Source organism: Opisthocomus hoazin, chromosome 3 (assembly GCF_030867145.1).
Source record: "Opisthocomus hoazin isolate bOpiHoa1 chromosome 3, bOpiHoa1.hap1, whole genome shotgun sequence".
NCBI lineage: Eukaryota > Metazoa > Chordata > Aves > Opisthocomiformes > Opisthocomidae > Opisthocomus > Opisthocomus hoazin.
Window position 1 is genome coordinate 30,974,433 of NC_134416.1, and position 17,206 is coordinate 30,991,638.

At 38.4% G+C, this 17,206-nt stretch overlaps 1 long non-coding RNA gene and 1 pseudogene across 1 annotated transcript in view; one reads left to right on the top strand and one right to left on the bottom strand.

Moving 5' to 3' along the window:
• LOC142360935 (protein unc-50 homolog pseudogene) overlaps nucleotides 1-3,539 on the top strand; it is a 53,215-nt pseudogene extending 49,676 nt beyond the window's left edge.
• Nucleotides 3,540-14,268: 10,729 nt separating this feature from the next.
• LOC142360730 (uncharacterized) overlaps nucleotides 14,269-17,206 on the bottom strand; it is a 34,067-nt gene continuing 31,129 nt past the window's right edge. The window contains exon 4 of the long non-coding RNA XR_012763316.1: nucleotides 14,269-16,702. This is a non-coding gene — a long non-coding RNA (uncharacterized LOC142360730). The remainder of the gene's footprint in view (nucleotides 16,703-17,206) is intronic.

Sequence of the window (17,206 nt, forward strand, 5' to 3'; positions counted from 1 at the left end):
AGCTATTGGAATACAGATTTGCTATCACCTGAAGCAGTGATGAAGCATATTATGCCTCTTCCATTTTAATTCTGTGAAATGCATGGTACAAGCTATGCTATGGAAAAAAATTTGGATTTTGCAGCTGATATATTTTGTCCCTCCTTTTCTCTTTTTTTTCTTACACCACGGTGGAACAGAAAAATTAAGAGATAAGAATTACTGGGAGTTCCAAAATGATGCTAAGAGATGTGATTCAGGTGTTATAAAAGCAAGCAATTTTTAAAATTATTTAAACTCATCGCAAGTATCCCAAAGTCATTATCTGGACCAAAAGAAATATTATGAATCTTTGGTGAAAAACAGTATAACAAAAGTGTTTAAATATACTGAGAGATGAAATCATAGTCATTAATCATAGAATCATAGAATCATTAAGGTTGGAAAAGACCTCTAAGATCATCAAGTCCAGCCATCAACCCAACATCACCATGACTACTGAACCATGTCCCAAAGTGCCATATCCACACATTTTTTTCAACACCTCCAGGGATGAGGACTCAATCCCCTCCCTGGACAGCTTATTCCAATGTCTGACCACTCTTTCAGTAAAGAAATTTTTCCTAATATACAATCTAAACCTCACTTGATGCAACTTGAAGCCATTGCCTCTCATCCTATCACTAGTTACTTTGGAGAAGAGACCAACACTTGCCTCACAAAAACCTCCTTTCAGGCAGAGAGCAATAAGGTCTCCCCTCAGCCTCCTCTTCTCCAGAATAAATAATCCCAGTTCCCTCAGCCGCACCTCATAAGACTTATTCTCCAGACCCTTCACCAGCCTCGTTGCTCTTCTCTGGACACGCTCCAGCAACTCCATGTCCTTCTTGTAGTGAGGGGCCCAAAACTGAACACAGTACTCCAGGTGCGGCCTCACCAATGCCAGGTACAGGTGGACGATCACCTCCCTACTCCTGCTGGCCACCCTGTTCCTGATACAAGCCAGGATGCCGTTGGCCTTCTTGGCCACCTGGCCACACTGTTGGCTCATGTTCAGCTGGATGTTGACCAACACACCAAGGTCGGGCAGCTTTCCAGCCACTCCTCCCTAGGCCTGTAGCATTGCATGGGGTTGTGACCGAAGTGCAGGAAACGTCATTTGGCCTTGTTGAACCTCATACAGTTGGCCTCGGCCCATCAATTCAGCCTGTCCAGATCCCTCTGCAGAGCCTTCCTACCCTCAAGCAGATCGACACTCCCACCCAACTTGGTGTCATCTGCATACTTACTGAGGGAGCACTCAATCCCCTCATCCAGATCATTGATAAAGATATTAAACAAGACCGGACGCAAAACTGAGCCCTGGGGAACACCACTCATGACCGACCACCAACTGGATTTAACTCCATTCACCACCACTCTCTGGGCTTGGCCATTCACCCAGTTCTTTATCCAGCAAAGTGCGTACCCATCCAATCCACGGGCAGCTAGTTTCTCCAGGACGATGCTGTGGGGAACAGTGTGAAAGGCCTTACTGAAGTCCATGTAGACAACATCCACAGCCCTTCCCTCATCCACTTGGTGGGTCACCTGGTCATAGAAGGAGATCAGGTTGGTCAAGCAGGACCTGCCTTTCACAAACCCGTGATGGCTGAGCCTGATCCTCTGGTTGTCCTGCACATGCCCAGTGAGCGCACTCAGGATGAATCGCTCCATAATCTTGCCCGGCACCGAGGTCAGGCTGACAGGCCTGTAGTTCCCGGGATGCTCCTTCTGGCCCTTCTTGTAGATGAGTGTCACACTGGCTATCCTCCAGTCATCTGGGACCTCCCCTGCTGGCCAGGACTGCTGCTAGATGATGGACAGTAACTTGGCCAGTTCCTCTGCCAGTTCCTTCAGTCCTCTTGGGTGGATCCATTCCCACCCCATAGACTTGTAAGTGTCTACAAGTGCCACTTGGAAGGTGGCATAGAAGGTCATTAACTGCTTCTTCCTGGATTATGGGAGGTTTGTTCCACTCTACTTCTCTGTCTTCCAGCAGTGGGTGTTGAATAACCAGGCAATAACCGGTCTGACTGCTAAAGACTGAGGCAAAGAAGGCGTTATGTACCTCAGCCTTTTCTTCATCCTTGGTGGCAATGTTCTGCCCTCCCCCAAATCCATTAAGGGATGAAGATTCTCCTTAGCCCTCTTTTTGTTGTTGATTCATTAGTAAAAAATGTTTTTGTTGTCCCTTACAACAGTGGCTAGCCTGAGTTCTAGTTGGGCTTTTGCCTTTCTAATTTCCTCTCTGCATGACCTAATAAGACCCCTGTACTCCTCTGGAGACACCTGCCCTTTCTTCCATGAGTGCTAAACCCTCTTTTTTTTCCTGAGTCCCCACAAGAACGCCCTGTTCAGCCAGTCCGGACATCTTCCCTGATGGTTTGTCTTGCGGCACATGGGGACAGCCTGCTCCTGTGCCTGTAAGACTTCCTCCTTGAAGAATGTCCAGCCTTCCTGGACCCCTTTGCACTTCAAGACTCTCTCCCATGAGACTGTCTTCATCAGCATGCTGAACAGGCCAAAGTCTGCCCTCTGAAAGTCCATGGTGGTAGTTGCTGACCCTCCTCTTCACCACTAACTGCTAACTCTATCATTTCATGGTCTCTAAGCTCGAGACGGCCTCCAACCACCACTTCTCCCACCAGTCTTTCTCTGTTTGTAAAGAGCAGGTCAAGCGAGGCACCTCCACTGGTAGGCTCACTTACCAGCTATGTCAGGAAGTTATCTTCTACACACTCCAGGAACCTCCTGGACTGTTGCCTCTCTGCTCTGTTGCGTTTCCAGCAGATGTCCGGTAAGTTTAAGTCCGCCACGAGAATAGGGGCTAGCGATTGAGTTCGCGCTGTAGCAGATGCTCTATCTGTTCGCTTCGCCGCGGAGGGTCTACAGGAACTTCCACTACAGGAAGCAGACGAAGGACCAGTGGTCCAGGAACTACCCCGTTTTCCTGGTGCTGTTCAGCGTCTGGCTCTGTGTGTCTACTGTAGGATTTGGATTTGTGCTGGACATAGGGTTTTTTGAAACAATAAAGCTGCTGCTTTGGGTTGTCTTCATAGACTGCGTAGGCGTTGGCTTCCTGATTGCAACTGTGATGTGGTTTGTTTCTAATAAGTACTTGGTGAAGCAGCAGAACAGAGACTATGATGTGGAGTGGGGATATGCCTTTGATGTTCACCTGAATGCCTTCTACCCACTTCTGGTCATTTTGCATTTCATCCAGCTGTTCTTCATCAACTATGTCATCATATCCAATTCTGTCATTGGGTATTTTGCTGGGAACACATTATGGCTGATTGCAATCGGTTATTACATCTACGTAACATTCCTGGGATACAGCGCATTGCCCTTCTTGAAGAACACAGCTATTGTTTTGTATCCCTTTGCACTTCTCATCATGCTCTATTTGATCTCAGTAGCATGTGGATGGAACTTCACCAAGATGTTTTGTTCTTTTTATAAATACAGAGTGAAATAAAACCCGGACTTCATCTATCTAATGTTTATTTTGTTCTTACTGTAGCTGTCTTGAGAGTAAAGAAAAAATTAAGAACATTTTGTAAATGATTTAAATTTCTCTTTATTGTAGATAATTGTGTAAAAAAATTTGACGTGTCTAGGGGACCTAATATACACTTACAAATATCTGAACGGTGGGTGTCAGGAGGATGGGGCCAGACTCTTTTCAGTAGTGCCCAGCGACAGGAAAAGGGGCAGTGGGCACAAACTGAAGCACAAGAAGTTCCGTCTGAACATGAGGAAGAATTTCTTCCCTCTGAGGGTGACGGAGCACTGGAACAGGCTGCCCAGGGAGGTTGTGGAGTCTCCTTCTCTGGAGATATTCAAGACCCGCCTGGACAAGGTCCTCTACAGCCTACTGTAGGCGACCCTGCTTTGGTAGGGGTGTTGGACTAGATGACCCACAGAGGTCCCTTCCAACCCCTACCATTCTGTGAACCTGTGAATCTGTGATTGTGAGACTTCTGCCAGCTGCTTGTAGAAAACTTCACCCACCTCCTCATCCTGGTTGGGTGGTCTATAACAGACCCCCAGCAGGATGTCTGCCTTGTTAGCTTTGCCCACCGTCTTTACCCATAAGCACTCAATCTTATCTTCACTGTCATCGAACTCTATGTAATCAAAGCAGTCTCCAACACACAGAGCCACCCTACCGCCTCTCTTTCCTCACCTATCCCTTCTGAAGAACTTATAGCCATCCATTGCAGCACTCCAGTCATGAGAGTCAGCCCACCGTGTTTCTGTGATGGTGGTCAAGTCATAGCTGACCTGCTGCACAATGGATGCCAGCTCCTCCTGTTTGTTGCCCATGCTGCATTGGTGTAGATGTGCACGAGCTGGGCCGTCGATCTCACCCCCAACACTGTCATGCCACGCCTAGGCTCACCTCTAGTGAGCCTGGTTATATCCCTCTCCCTTCAAACCTAGTTTAAAGCCCTCTTGATGAGCCCCAACAGCTCATGGGTGAGAATCATTTTCCTGCGTTGAGACAGCTGGACTCCATCTGTCGCCAGCAGGCCTGGTGCTGTGTACACCTCCAAAATACCATCGATGGCACCAGTCTGAGCCACCTGTTAATCAGGCGAGTTTTCCTGTCCCTTTCAATGTTCTTCCCTGCCACTGACGGGATTGAGGAAAACACTACCTGTGCCCCTGATCCTTCCACCAACCGCCCCAATGCCCTGCAGTCCCTTTGGTGGCCTTCGACTTCTCTGTGATCTCATCACTGCCGATCTGCATAACCAACAGCGGGTAATAATCAGAGGGCCATATCAGACCAGGGAGTTTCCTGGGAGTTTCATTCAAATGCCCAGAGCACTGAAATAAACTTTTCTCCTTTAGCAAAACTATACTATAATTTACTTACAAATATTTGTGTAACATGTTAGAAAACACATATTTTCACAGAGAATGAAGGATAGCTTTATCACTAACATTAATCAGCTACATATCCCTTAAAATCTAAAATAACGCGGTAGATTGAAAGAAACATGCAAACATGTCTGTGCCCTCACACAGCATGAGCAGATAGTGTACTTTCCTGGAGAAATCGTTATAAATGATATCAAAGGGCTTACAGTGTTGTTTATTCAGACTATTTTTAATATGGTTGCGAGAAATAAAACCACGACAGGCTACGTATAACATAGTCCATGTTTAAATTTCAAACCATAGATTTTTATTATAATACAGTCGTCTTCTGTTCTGTGAACGTTATACCTCCTTACGCACAGTCATTTTAGTAACTAAAACTAGTTAATGACAATAAATCTTGGTAAGGATGAAAAAGTCTTAGAACTCCATGCCTCCTTGACTAGTTATCACTGGAAAGAAATTAAATGCATGTTAGCTTGTTTTTTCAGTAGGTCAATCACTACCTTTTTTTTTTTTTTACATATTCTGACAATCTAAATTCCACTCAAATCCTTCTTTCTATGAATTCCTATTGGATAACTCTTCATGCAGTGCTCTTCTTAGGCCTTTTGAAATGCTTTCTGATATGTAGAATAACCAGAATTTCTTCATAGAACAGACATGAAACTTAAGGAGACTTTAGTAATTCTCCATATATCTGCAGCTACTGAATGCTTCTGCCTCTCCTTCACTTGAAGTCTCCATGTACCATGTCTGTGAAACCTTTTCAGCATACAAGTGTCTCCTGAGATAAATAGTTCCTTTTTTGAGGGGGAAACATCATAGCAGGTTGAGGAATATTCGTTCCCAAAAATGTTTATGAAGGTGAAGAATTTACATGTTAAGCATACAGTACTTTTATTTTTACAAACCTCTTTTTAAAGTCTGTTTTTTCCCCTTATAATACAGTAACTGGAAACACATCAATATAGTGATTTTCTGCTTGATTTCTTGTTAAACCTCTTAAATCTTAAAAAATAATACTCTTGAAAGTTATGTTTTGCCTAGGAATTTATTTTTGTGATTTATTATTCACAAAACCATACAGAAGATTTTTTTAAACTGGATTTATATGTAGTAGAGTATTATGTATAAGAATGCGAAAACAGATGTGTATGAAAGAAATTGAACTATGTATACTAAATGTATTTCATTTCTGCAGAATTTCTGGGTAATATTGACACTACCGGGCTGTATTAGAAGAAATTAAACTAGCAGATCTCTGCAGAAAGTTGAAACAATATAAAGGCATTCACCATGAGAGGAACTCCATTCTAGCAGCTGTGAATAAAAAGGTTGCCAGTAATAGTTATGGCACTGCACTACAACGTAATTTCACTTTCTACTACTGGGAGTAAAACCTGTAGAAATTTGAAGGGAATTATTTTCACAAAGTTGTATTGTATGATAAGGAATTATCTCCAAACTTTCTGAAATTATACCAAAATGAAGGCTATTTGGAAGAGATATAGGAAAAGCAGGTAAGAAAAGTTCAGTGATATAGCTCAAAATGTCCAGTTTTGATACTGAAAGGGAAATGTTGTAGTTTACTACTTCAGCCGATACAGGTTTTGAAAATCTGTGCATACAGGCAATAAAAACAGTTATCAATTTGAATGCATAATTAGATGTTACTTAAAAAATACACAGAGCGGAAGTAACAGAACCCAAAGAAGCACAATCATTTCCTCCACGTATGAGATTAACAGGTGAAATAATATGAGGAAATATGAACCAAAATAAACAATCCTATACATTGCTTGGAATATATGTGCTATTATTGAGCAAATAACCTGTACTTCCTCTACTCTAAAAAATTTCTAATTAAATGTAATGCTTTAAACTTCTTTGAGAAAGAAACTCTTTAGACAATTTTATTTATAAATAAAAAGTTAGGAAGTAAAAGGAATAGTGATAAATTTCTTTCTTTCAAAGCATTTTTGACTGGAGAGTGTCAGTTACAAAATTCAAGTAATTACTTTTTTGAAATCAAACTTTGATTATAATGGATTCTTAAGAAAGTCAAAGAAAATTAACATGCTGCTTGAATCCGTAACTGTAACCAAATCAGAAAAATTAGAATTAATTACAGCAGTAATTCCATTTTAGTGATAAATATGCAAAGACTTGCTTAATCAAATGTTATGCAGAGACAGGTAATAATGATTCTGAAGCCTGCATGTGTTATAAATCTTCACCTGCTTAAAAAAAATTATAGAGGATCAGTTGGATGAAACACAAAAGCAGGGAATTATCTTACTCTGAATTATACTCTTTGGGCATCATAATTTGTAATACTGCCCATATCTTCCAGTAATTGAAACCCTGTGCAGACAATAGAGTATTAAATAATGTCAACCATATATATAAGTTTCTATTCTCTGAGTCAGAGATTTCCTACCTCTTTGAGCCAAAGTAGTTACAATGAACACTAGCAAATCAGAACTATTTAATGGGTCACTATGTAAGCAAACTTCACTGCATGACAAATGTATATCTCCTAAAATTATAAAGTCGTCTTTATATTATTTCTTCCATTGTTGTTGTTCTATCATTGTTGTTATTATTATTAATCACTTTGATCCTGATGCTATAAAACAAATCTGCAAAGCCTAATCATCTATGCAAAAGCACTGCTCTACAAAGTAGGGGCTTAATTCGTTATAATACTAATATAAAAGTATTGTTAAAATATTTCTACTGGGTTTCCATCCACAATCTATAATTTTGTGAATCAAAACAGTTATTTTAATCTTAGTACATTTTTTAGATTCTAAGGGCTGCAGTTTAAAAACCAATATGTGTAAGAATGGTCTTCATAGTTTGAAGTATGACAACAGTAATTAAGACCTTAATCAGATGGTTTAAAAAACATTAAGGTAGGTGCTGTTGGGTGGAATTTAGCCTTCTAAAGCCCATTGTATTCTTGTGAACATCAGCTGCTTACAACAAATCTGAATTTATGCTTTACAGATGTTCTTGTCAGCAGCCTAAAATCAAAGATACTGGAAGAAATACTCATCAAACCAAAAAAATCAAGAATCAGTTTTAATTTTCCTTTCCTATATCGGATATAAAAGTCCTTGGGTTACATGCTGTAGAACTGGCAGGCAATCTCAGTTTAATGAAAGAGAATTGAAACAAACTATATATAAAACATAACAGACAATTTAGATAGTAAATTTGAATTCCTCATTTTATATGTTGAGATTATTAACAATCTAGAACTTGGACCTTTTATTTCCAGAGAAACATCACTGAGAATAGGGGAAATATTCAAACGAGCAAAAACATGAAAAGCATAGCTGTCCCCCAATCTCTCTTTTCATTCTTCAGAGCATTTTGTTAAGTAGCTTGTCCCCTTCCCTTCAAACTAAAATTTCGCTTAAGTTAGTGCATCCCATATGTAGAGAATATCATTAATATGCATATCTCTAGAAATATGATTTTACAAACTGATTATCCAAATTTATCTTGCTACTCCTAAGTCTTAAAATAAGAACTTTTTCTTTGGTTTTCTGCCATACTGGGAAAGACAGCTGTCTGACAGATATTAGGACATCTCCCTTTTCTTTTTTCGGCCACTTTTACTCAGGTCTGTACCAAACATGACCCCTAATTTGAGCTCTCAGTAGTTCATGATGACGAGCACAGAAGTATTTGTCTCAGGGTAGATTTTAATACTTTTTAGCCCCTGGGGCTGCCCAGGACATTTGCACTGTGCAGGCACCACATGCTCCCAAGCCCGTGCATGCTCCTTGCTCCTCCATGTTACAGCACCAGACTCTAACTGCCGTGTCCAGCGTGTGCTCAGTGCAGTGGGGAAACAAACACAGAAACATTTTACCAAGTGTTATAAATTGCTGATGGGGATGAATCTCACAAATCTCAAAGTATGAGCCACCCCATTTTGTCTTTTCTTTCAAGCTTTCCCCTCCTTCATTTTTTTCAGTTTTTCTTCATGCTCTCACCGTTATTCTGTCTTTAGATCCAGACAACAGTCAAATGTTCTGGTGCACAGGAAATTCCAACATTTCAAAACTTGTTTTTCTTCTGTATTAGACATCACATCATTTCATATTAGGCATTAACACTACTGGCATGTCGTATTATATTAGAGCACAATACATTAGCTAAAACATTTATATTAAGTTACTACATAATTTTATTTTGATTATGTAAGACTGATTTATTATATGTTGTTTATTTTACTTTTACATTATATTAATACCAGCTGCTTTTTCATTGCCATGCTCAGTGTCAAACATGCCTCACTGAAAAAACACGACACATCATATCAAAAAAGTCATATCTTATTATTTTCTTCTAATTAGACTAAAAAGTTCATACTGATGTTAGTGAAATGTGACACATACTAATCACAAATCAACAAAGAGCTCATTGGAAGGAATTATAATTTAATCTGTTTATTGGCTTGATCTTTGCAAAAAAGTACAAACATCCTTTGAGAGTGGAGATTTAGGATTATTTGACAATGGAAACAAGACCCTTTATTTAGCAAAACTCCAAATTTTGTGCTCTAAACTGAGACATAATCCTTATTAAAAGGAAACAGACCCAGTGCTGAGTACCCACCAGCATGAATACTACTCATGTGAACATATTGCTTATGCAACAGCAGTTAAGAGAAATTGTAGGCTTCAGCCATTGCAGACCTTCCTACAGAACCACCTGTATGTGACTCTGAAGAGATGGCCACTTGGTAGCATGAGGAAGAAGTAGAGTTCATCAGCAAGACACAGAAACACCAGCTGAAATGCTGATATTGGAAACATACCTCCTGTTTTGCATGTCTACAAGAGCAAAAAGAGAGATTAAACTAGCCATTAATAATTCTAAATGTCAAAAATTACTTAAAAACAAAGAAGATGCGTTCATGAAAATAAAAAGAGAAATGCCCTTGTATATGATGTAGGCAGTGCATTGACAAGTGCTATCCCGAGGAGATTGAAAGTATTGCTGATTACATGCTTCCAGGAAGATAAGGGATGTTCAGTTTGGGAAATCACTTACTGGCAAATCTTTTTTTGCAAGGTAACTGCAAAAAATGTGTTTATGACAAAAGAAAACCAGGGGAAACCAATACTGTAAAGAAATGGTTTCCTCTTCTAGTCATATCCTCTACTCCTTGGTCTTCTTACTCTGATTTAGCTTTTCTAAAATGACAGGAAGGCTACGCTCTCATACAGTGATAAGCAATATGACAGCTTTCCAATTCACAGCAATGTTCTACAGGGATGCGGTTTGATGACAACTGTCTTCAATAGTTTTTTCACTGCTCTTTCGTTATTCTCTCTTACACATTGTATAAGGTATATAAAATTCCGTATACAGCCAGACAGAAAACTCTTCAACATTCAATGAGATGAATAGTACCAAAGCAAGTAAAGCAAATGCTGAAGAGTGTATATCTGAAGTTTCTCACACAAAGTGAAAATGACCACTGCAGAATCTGATGCAAATTTTCATTGTTTGTAATAAACTAGGATTAATCACTGGCATAAAAGGAGCATTTACTGTTGTTTATTTTCCATAATTTTAGAGTTAACTCCCTGCTGAAGAAGTGTTGATAGATAATAGAGGCAATATATTTTCATAAATTCTCTTCTCCAGAATCAAACATATTGTGTGACCAATCTCTACACACCAAAACTCACTTTTGTACCTGAAAAGCATCTATTTATTCATTCAGTTGACTAAGTTGTGCTGGGAAAATAGTGTTAGAAATTACTAATACTTCACAATTGGCTATGTTTATGAGGTGTATATTCTGTGCCACTGCATGGCACCATTTATTTGAGCCGCATGAGGAGCCAGAGAAATACAACATAAGCTACTGAAAACGAAGAAATAGAAGAAAACAGAGTGAAATTTCCATCAAGCATCTCATATTAAGGGTTTTTTTCCCTCATCCTCTCAATTGTGATGATACAGATATGGTGCTCAAGTGCCAAAGTATAAGCATCTGACATAATTTTAAATGTCTTATGGCATGTGAACTATTCATGGGGCTGTCAAGAGATGACACAGGAGGTATGCCATACAGCAAAAGCTGCAAGCCAGGCAGGACTCCCAGAGTGATCTCAGATCACACTCAATGGGCAGTCAAACTGAGCCCTAGATCTCCGGTAGCTGTAGTGAGGTACTGAACACCAAGCTCCCATGTAAAGGTTTGTATTTAGACAACTACATTTAAGCATCTTAATATCAAATCTGTTACTTGTTCGCAGTTTTTGGAACAGATAAGAAATGCTTTATCCTCTGAAGTATTTTTCTCTAAAGTGAGAAAAAATGTTGAAACACTTCATTATTTTTCTCCATTAATTCCTGATTTTTAGCATTTCCAGATGAAACTGGTTTTAGCAGAAGTTTTCTACATTTTCCTTGTTTTTTTTCTTTTTTTCCTCACCCATATGGGAAGTCATCAAGGACTGCTATCACACAAGTGACCATTATCTTGGCTAAAATTATAAATAAGTGTTCCAGAAATTCACAGAAGATTTTTTATAGGAACACTATAATAATGAAATATTTTGCTAGAATTTTAGCATAATCACTTCTATCATGAGTGGGTTTTGCTAGATCTGGACTTGTAAATGGCAATTGTTACAGCAGACACTATCAGCTCATACAATTTGACATAATGGGATTTATAAAATTTCTGAAGTCACAGCTTCTCTGGAGTCGTGCTATGGTAAGAGAAATTCAGTCGTCATTTTAAAAAAACCTTTCCAGTCATAGCTAAATGTTAAAAATGTGAGTCCAGAGACCAATAAAGATATGAACATTGAAGATAAAAAGAAGAAATTAATGTTTAGCTCTTATAAAACAAAATGAAAAGAAAGATAGTTTTGAGGTTGTTAAATCATGAGATTTACACTAGACTTGGCAACACCAGACTTAAATCTAATAGCTGTTTAGTTTAATGCTCCGTCTCCGACAGTGGATCATATCAGACTTTAATTACATTTTTATCTCTTTCAGGAAGGGATGTTTAGGCCTCATATACACTAAGGACAATTTTACGATAAAGTGAGTCTCAGATGTTGCCTGAACATAAATTGAATTAACAACAGAGGGCTGCATTCCTGACATATTAGTAGAAGACGTTTTCCTCCATTGTGAAGGTGAAAATGCAGCAGAAGTATATGCCCTCCTAAACTGCACAGGGAAACATCAAACAACTACTTTTCCATTAAAAATGGAACCTATAATGGACAATTTATTGACTTTAAAAGAAATACAGTATTGTTTGTGAGATATTCCATTAACCTAAGGTCTGTGCTCTGAAAATCAGACATACTGAGAGGGAAAACTCACTGTCTGTGAAGAAGAATGTCTGTTAATCTCAGGAAAGTTTAATAAGAAGATGAACCGGTTCCTTTTCAGGAATTATACAATGAAAATAGCTTTTAAACGCTGATATTTTTTCTGAGCTTCTTATTGTTTTAGCCAGCACAAACTTCTCACCTTGACTAAAGTTTCTACCAAGAAAATTTAGAGAGCGAGTGATAATATGCAAGAGAGGTTTGAACTAAGAAGTGTTCCTAAAGTGGTTATGTAATGAAACAAATTAAGTGAAACATTACAATTCAAAGCCAGCCAACCTGTGTGAAATGTTCTTGACAACTTTTGCTACTTCACATTTAAATTGCTCACTGTCTCAGCATCCTTGGAAAGCAGTCTGTCACTGCTACAGTGAGGTGAAATGACTGATATGAAGGAAGTACACAGATATCTTGTTTATTTCTCATTTTTTATCTCTCACAAAAGACAACCACCACTTCATAAATGCATTAATAAAATGCAGAAAAATACAGGCAAAATAGGCAATCACAGAGACTACCATTATTTACAGGGTAACAATGTCAGTAAGACTGTGCTGGAGTACTACATTCCTGGATAGGGAGGCAGCACTAAAGAAGTGTGTGTCTACCAACGCTCAGGTCTTCTGGTATTGCAGCACTGAAAGGACAGAGTTTCCAGCTCTCTGGGAAGGAAAGTGGCATGATGTCTCTACGGCAAGCCTACAAAGTTGATAAGGAATCCCTTGTTGTAAAAAAGCAGCAGCTCTGTGTTTTGTGGAAGGCAAGGAGCAACAGGGCACACGCTAGTGGAAGCAGACTTCCAAGGGCACTCCTCTGGCTAGAAACATTATTCTGCATTTTTTTCTCTACAGAATTCCATTTTTTTCTTTCACAAGAATGCAGAAGCCACTATTCCAGGCCAGACTGATTGTCCATCTAGTTCATGATCCTGTCTCTGACACTGTCTAACTTGGAGGCTATTTCGCTTTTTCATCCTGACCAGAACAATATTTTTATAGTTTATTGCCCACGCTTCTGTTCCCGAGGTTTTTCTTCACAACACAGTATGTTCTTTAGCCAGGGAGAAAGTTTTGCTAATTCCATTATTCTGTTCAGTGAGAGGGTGTTTCAGATGGAACAGATTGCTGAGCTTTCTGACCGACTTTCCTTGAGCTCTTCTGTCAGAGGAAGTCCCTCAGTATTTCATGTTTACTAGTTCAGTGGTGTTATTTTATTTTCAGGAAATACTGTATATACTTAATGGAAGCCTGATATGGCTGATTTAAAACCACCTCAAAGATTTTTGTCAGCTCTAGTATCTTTCAGTGAAGAAATGGATGATGCTGTACCTTAATCAGCCATGAGGTGGCTGTTCAATTTTCCAGAACTAATTAAATTCAAGGCACGCCTGACCATCACAGTCTGAGGACTTAATGGTGTTTCTGTCACAGTCTATGCGAAAAGTCATGCTGCTTTCAGCTTGTGCAGGATCAGCAGTGAAGGGTGTGGAGCTATTCAAGTCTGTCCCATGGTGGAATGTGAAGGGACAAGAAGTTGTAGCCAGGTATAGGGTATAGCAGGGAAAACAGTTCCGTTTAGACCACATCTCACTACCTTTTTACTGTTATCAGTTTAAATTTGAAACAGCGTCTTAAGGGGTATCCAGAAATGTTAAACAATGTTCTGTACTCTTGGTTGTGTGATTTTGGGGGTTTTTTTGTTCTTGTTTGTTTGTTTTTTGTTTGTAATAATTGTCTCTGTCATTTTGCTGTTTTGTTATATTGATAGCCCAAATTGTAAAAATTACAATCTTAAAATCTTCCAAGTTCTAACTGATTAGGCTTATCCTGCAAAATTGCCATAAAATTTCTCAAGAGTTATTTTGACAAAAACTTCCAAAGCTTCTCCCACCATAGCCAAATACCGGGACACAAGTCAAAAGGAAACAAGTAAATTATTAACATGTTATGTTTTATTTTTGGCTTTCACAACACAATATTAGTGATCTAAACAAATTCAGTAACAAAGAATAAAACAGAACCAGCTCTTCTGAGACAGATAAGTTGGTGTCCAAAGCAAGGGTTATATACAGTAGTAGTACAGCAGCCATTGGATGTCATTGCACTGGATTTATTTACACAGTATTCTTACTGCCCAGAAATGCTGACCAAGTATGTAATAAACTGCTTACGAAAGCAAAAATACATGAAATATAATGCAATTGTGAACAATAAAGCTGACAAATAAATTCATTCAAAGATGATCTGTGAAAGATGTAAGACTGCTCATACACATTTTGATGTACAATATAAAGTTGCTTTCCCAAAAGAAAAAGACATTACCTGAATTATTAATAAGATGTGCAACTGTTCGTGCCGTTGATTTGAATCTTCAGTGTTAGTATTTATTTTAAACAGATATTTCTTTTGCTTCTATTGTCCATCCTCTTAATGTGAGTCAGGTCTTCTCTCAGAGTAAGAGAATTCAGTATTACACAAAAAATCTTTTACCTTAGTATTGGTAGTTTCTGAATTGCTCCAAAAATGCACTTCACAACCAAATAGTTTTAAGACTTTCTACTGATAATTCACTCAAACAGATTCAGTCTTTAACAAGTTCAGATGAAGTTAAACCAGTAGCTACTGAATGTGCAATAAGATTTAAGCCGTATGAGTAATAATATTTAGAGACATATACATTACTTTTAAAATATCTTATGTCATAACGAGCAAGAACATTCTCCTATAAAGACATTTTCCCTGTCTAAAAAAAATCATAATTTTAAGCTTCAAACTAAAGTTATTAGAATAAAGATAGCATAAACCAGCTTTTTTTGAGCATTAAAAATACAGAAAGCAAAGTGTGTCTTCCCAAATATTGTATTTGTATGAGAACTTACAGATTGTGGTTTCCTTTTTACATATTTCATGATCAAGTGACTGCAACTGTTGTTTGATAATCATCATTTTGGCTTTATTATATAGGCTTATTTTTATTCAAAGTGGATTTTAATACAGAAGTGGAACTCAGAATTTCTTTTTTTTTCAGTCACAGATAGTTTCTAGTTATAAAGAGAATGACATTTCCTCACTACATGTGTAAGTGGGCATCCTTTATAAAGAAGAGAAGTGACAAATACTTTGTAAGTGGCATGGGATTACTAGATTAATTGCAAAAAAATATGTTCTGTCATAGTTGCTTCCCAGTTGGTAAATGTTTTTATAGGTCTTGAGCTTGCTGGCTGTAGCCAATGAACACTTCTTTCCCTACAGAATTACAATTTGTCTGTCGGGAAAGCACCTTTGCCAGTATGTGTAAGAAAATAGGTAGTTCATTATCTTTTATCCTAGCCTATCATGTTAAGCATTACTAAATTTGAATAGTTTTTTTCTTTCTTCACTATTCATTGAATTCTTAAACTATATATTTTTCTTACAGATGTGAGAATCAAATTAAAGCCTCAGCTGTTCAGTGATAGGTAGAGTCCTATGTGCATAAAAATATGTTACCTTATATTGGCTTGTTGGCCTTGCTAGTACATACAATACCTGATATAATTGCATTATTGGATTATTGGTTAGAGATAAACAGCTTGTATCCATTTTGATTTTTATAATTTGTGACATACTTGTTTTCTTAAGGAAGATGTCAAAGTTCTTGATACTCTGGTTTGTATATCATGAACTGGTTTAGACCATTTCATTCTGGCTACTGCTATCATCCCATCCTGCTTTTGGTTCCAAACGAAAGAAGAAAAATTGTTCAGCAGTATCTTACGTTCATCAATCAAAAAGCAGAGCTCATAGATAATAGCTGAGGTATGAAGCAAACATGAACCTCTGAATACCCTCTGAATATTTTAGCCATTCATATTCAGAAACACAAGGAAATAAGTCACAGAATCATAGAATGGTTTAGATTGGAGGGGACCTTATAGACCATCTAGTTCCACCCCCCCTGCCATGGGCAGGGACACCTTCCACTAGACCAGGTTGCTCAAAGTCCCATCCAACCTGACTTTCAACACTTCCAGGGAGGGGGCATCCACAGCTCCTCAGGGTAACCTGGTCCAGTGCCTCAGCACCCTCATAGTAAATAATTTCTTTCTTAGATCTCATCTAAATCTACCCTCTTTTAATTTAAAGTCCTGTCACTACATGCTCTTGTAAAAAGTGCCTCTCCAACATTTTTATAAGCCAAATTCAGGTACTGGAAGGCCGCTATAAGGTGTCCCTGCAGCCTTCTCTTCTCCAGACTGAACAGCCCCAACTCTGTCAGCCTTTCCTCGTAGGAGAGGTGTTCCATCCCTCGGATCATTTTTGTGGTCCTCCTCTGGACCCACTCCAACTGGTCCATGTCTATCCTGTTCTGAGGCTTCCAGAGCTGGATGCAGTACTCCAGGTAGGCTCTCAGAAAAAGAGCTACAAAAACGTAAGATACAGTTTTATCACTTTTTTTCTCCTGATATATGCATGCACACTCACATACAGACACACTTCTGACTCAGATACATGTGCTTTTAAAAGCAGATGCATTATTACAGAATTGGAGAAAACTACTAAACATACAGCTGAGAAAGAGCATATACAGTGTGTGTGAACAGCAAAAAATGTTAAATTATTATTCTCTGTAAAATAGGAGCATTTCTAACTAGGAAATAGGCAAAAAAGAAGATCTACATTTAGCTAGACTTCTTTTTATGCTTTTAATAAATTATTCGTCTTCTTAAGAAAAAGAATGTTGACCTTTCCTTGTAATACAACTTGAAGTTCACTTTGGGGTGAACTATGGGGACAAACTTTTGTTATAACTCAAGATTCACTTGCAATTCATATTTCTTCTAACCTATTTCAAAGGAAGAAAAATCCACAGGAACATGAGACCAAAAAAATTCCAAATATCTTTGTTAACATATGAAATTTCCC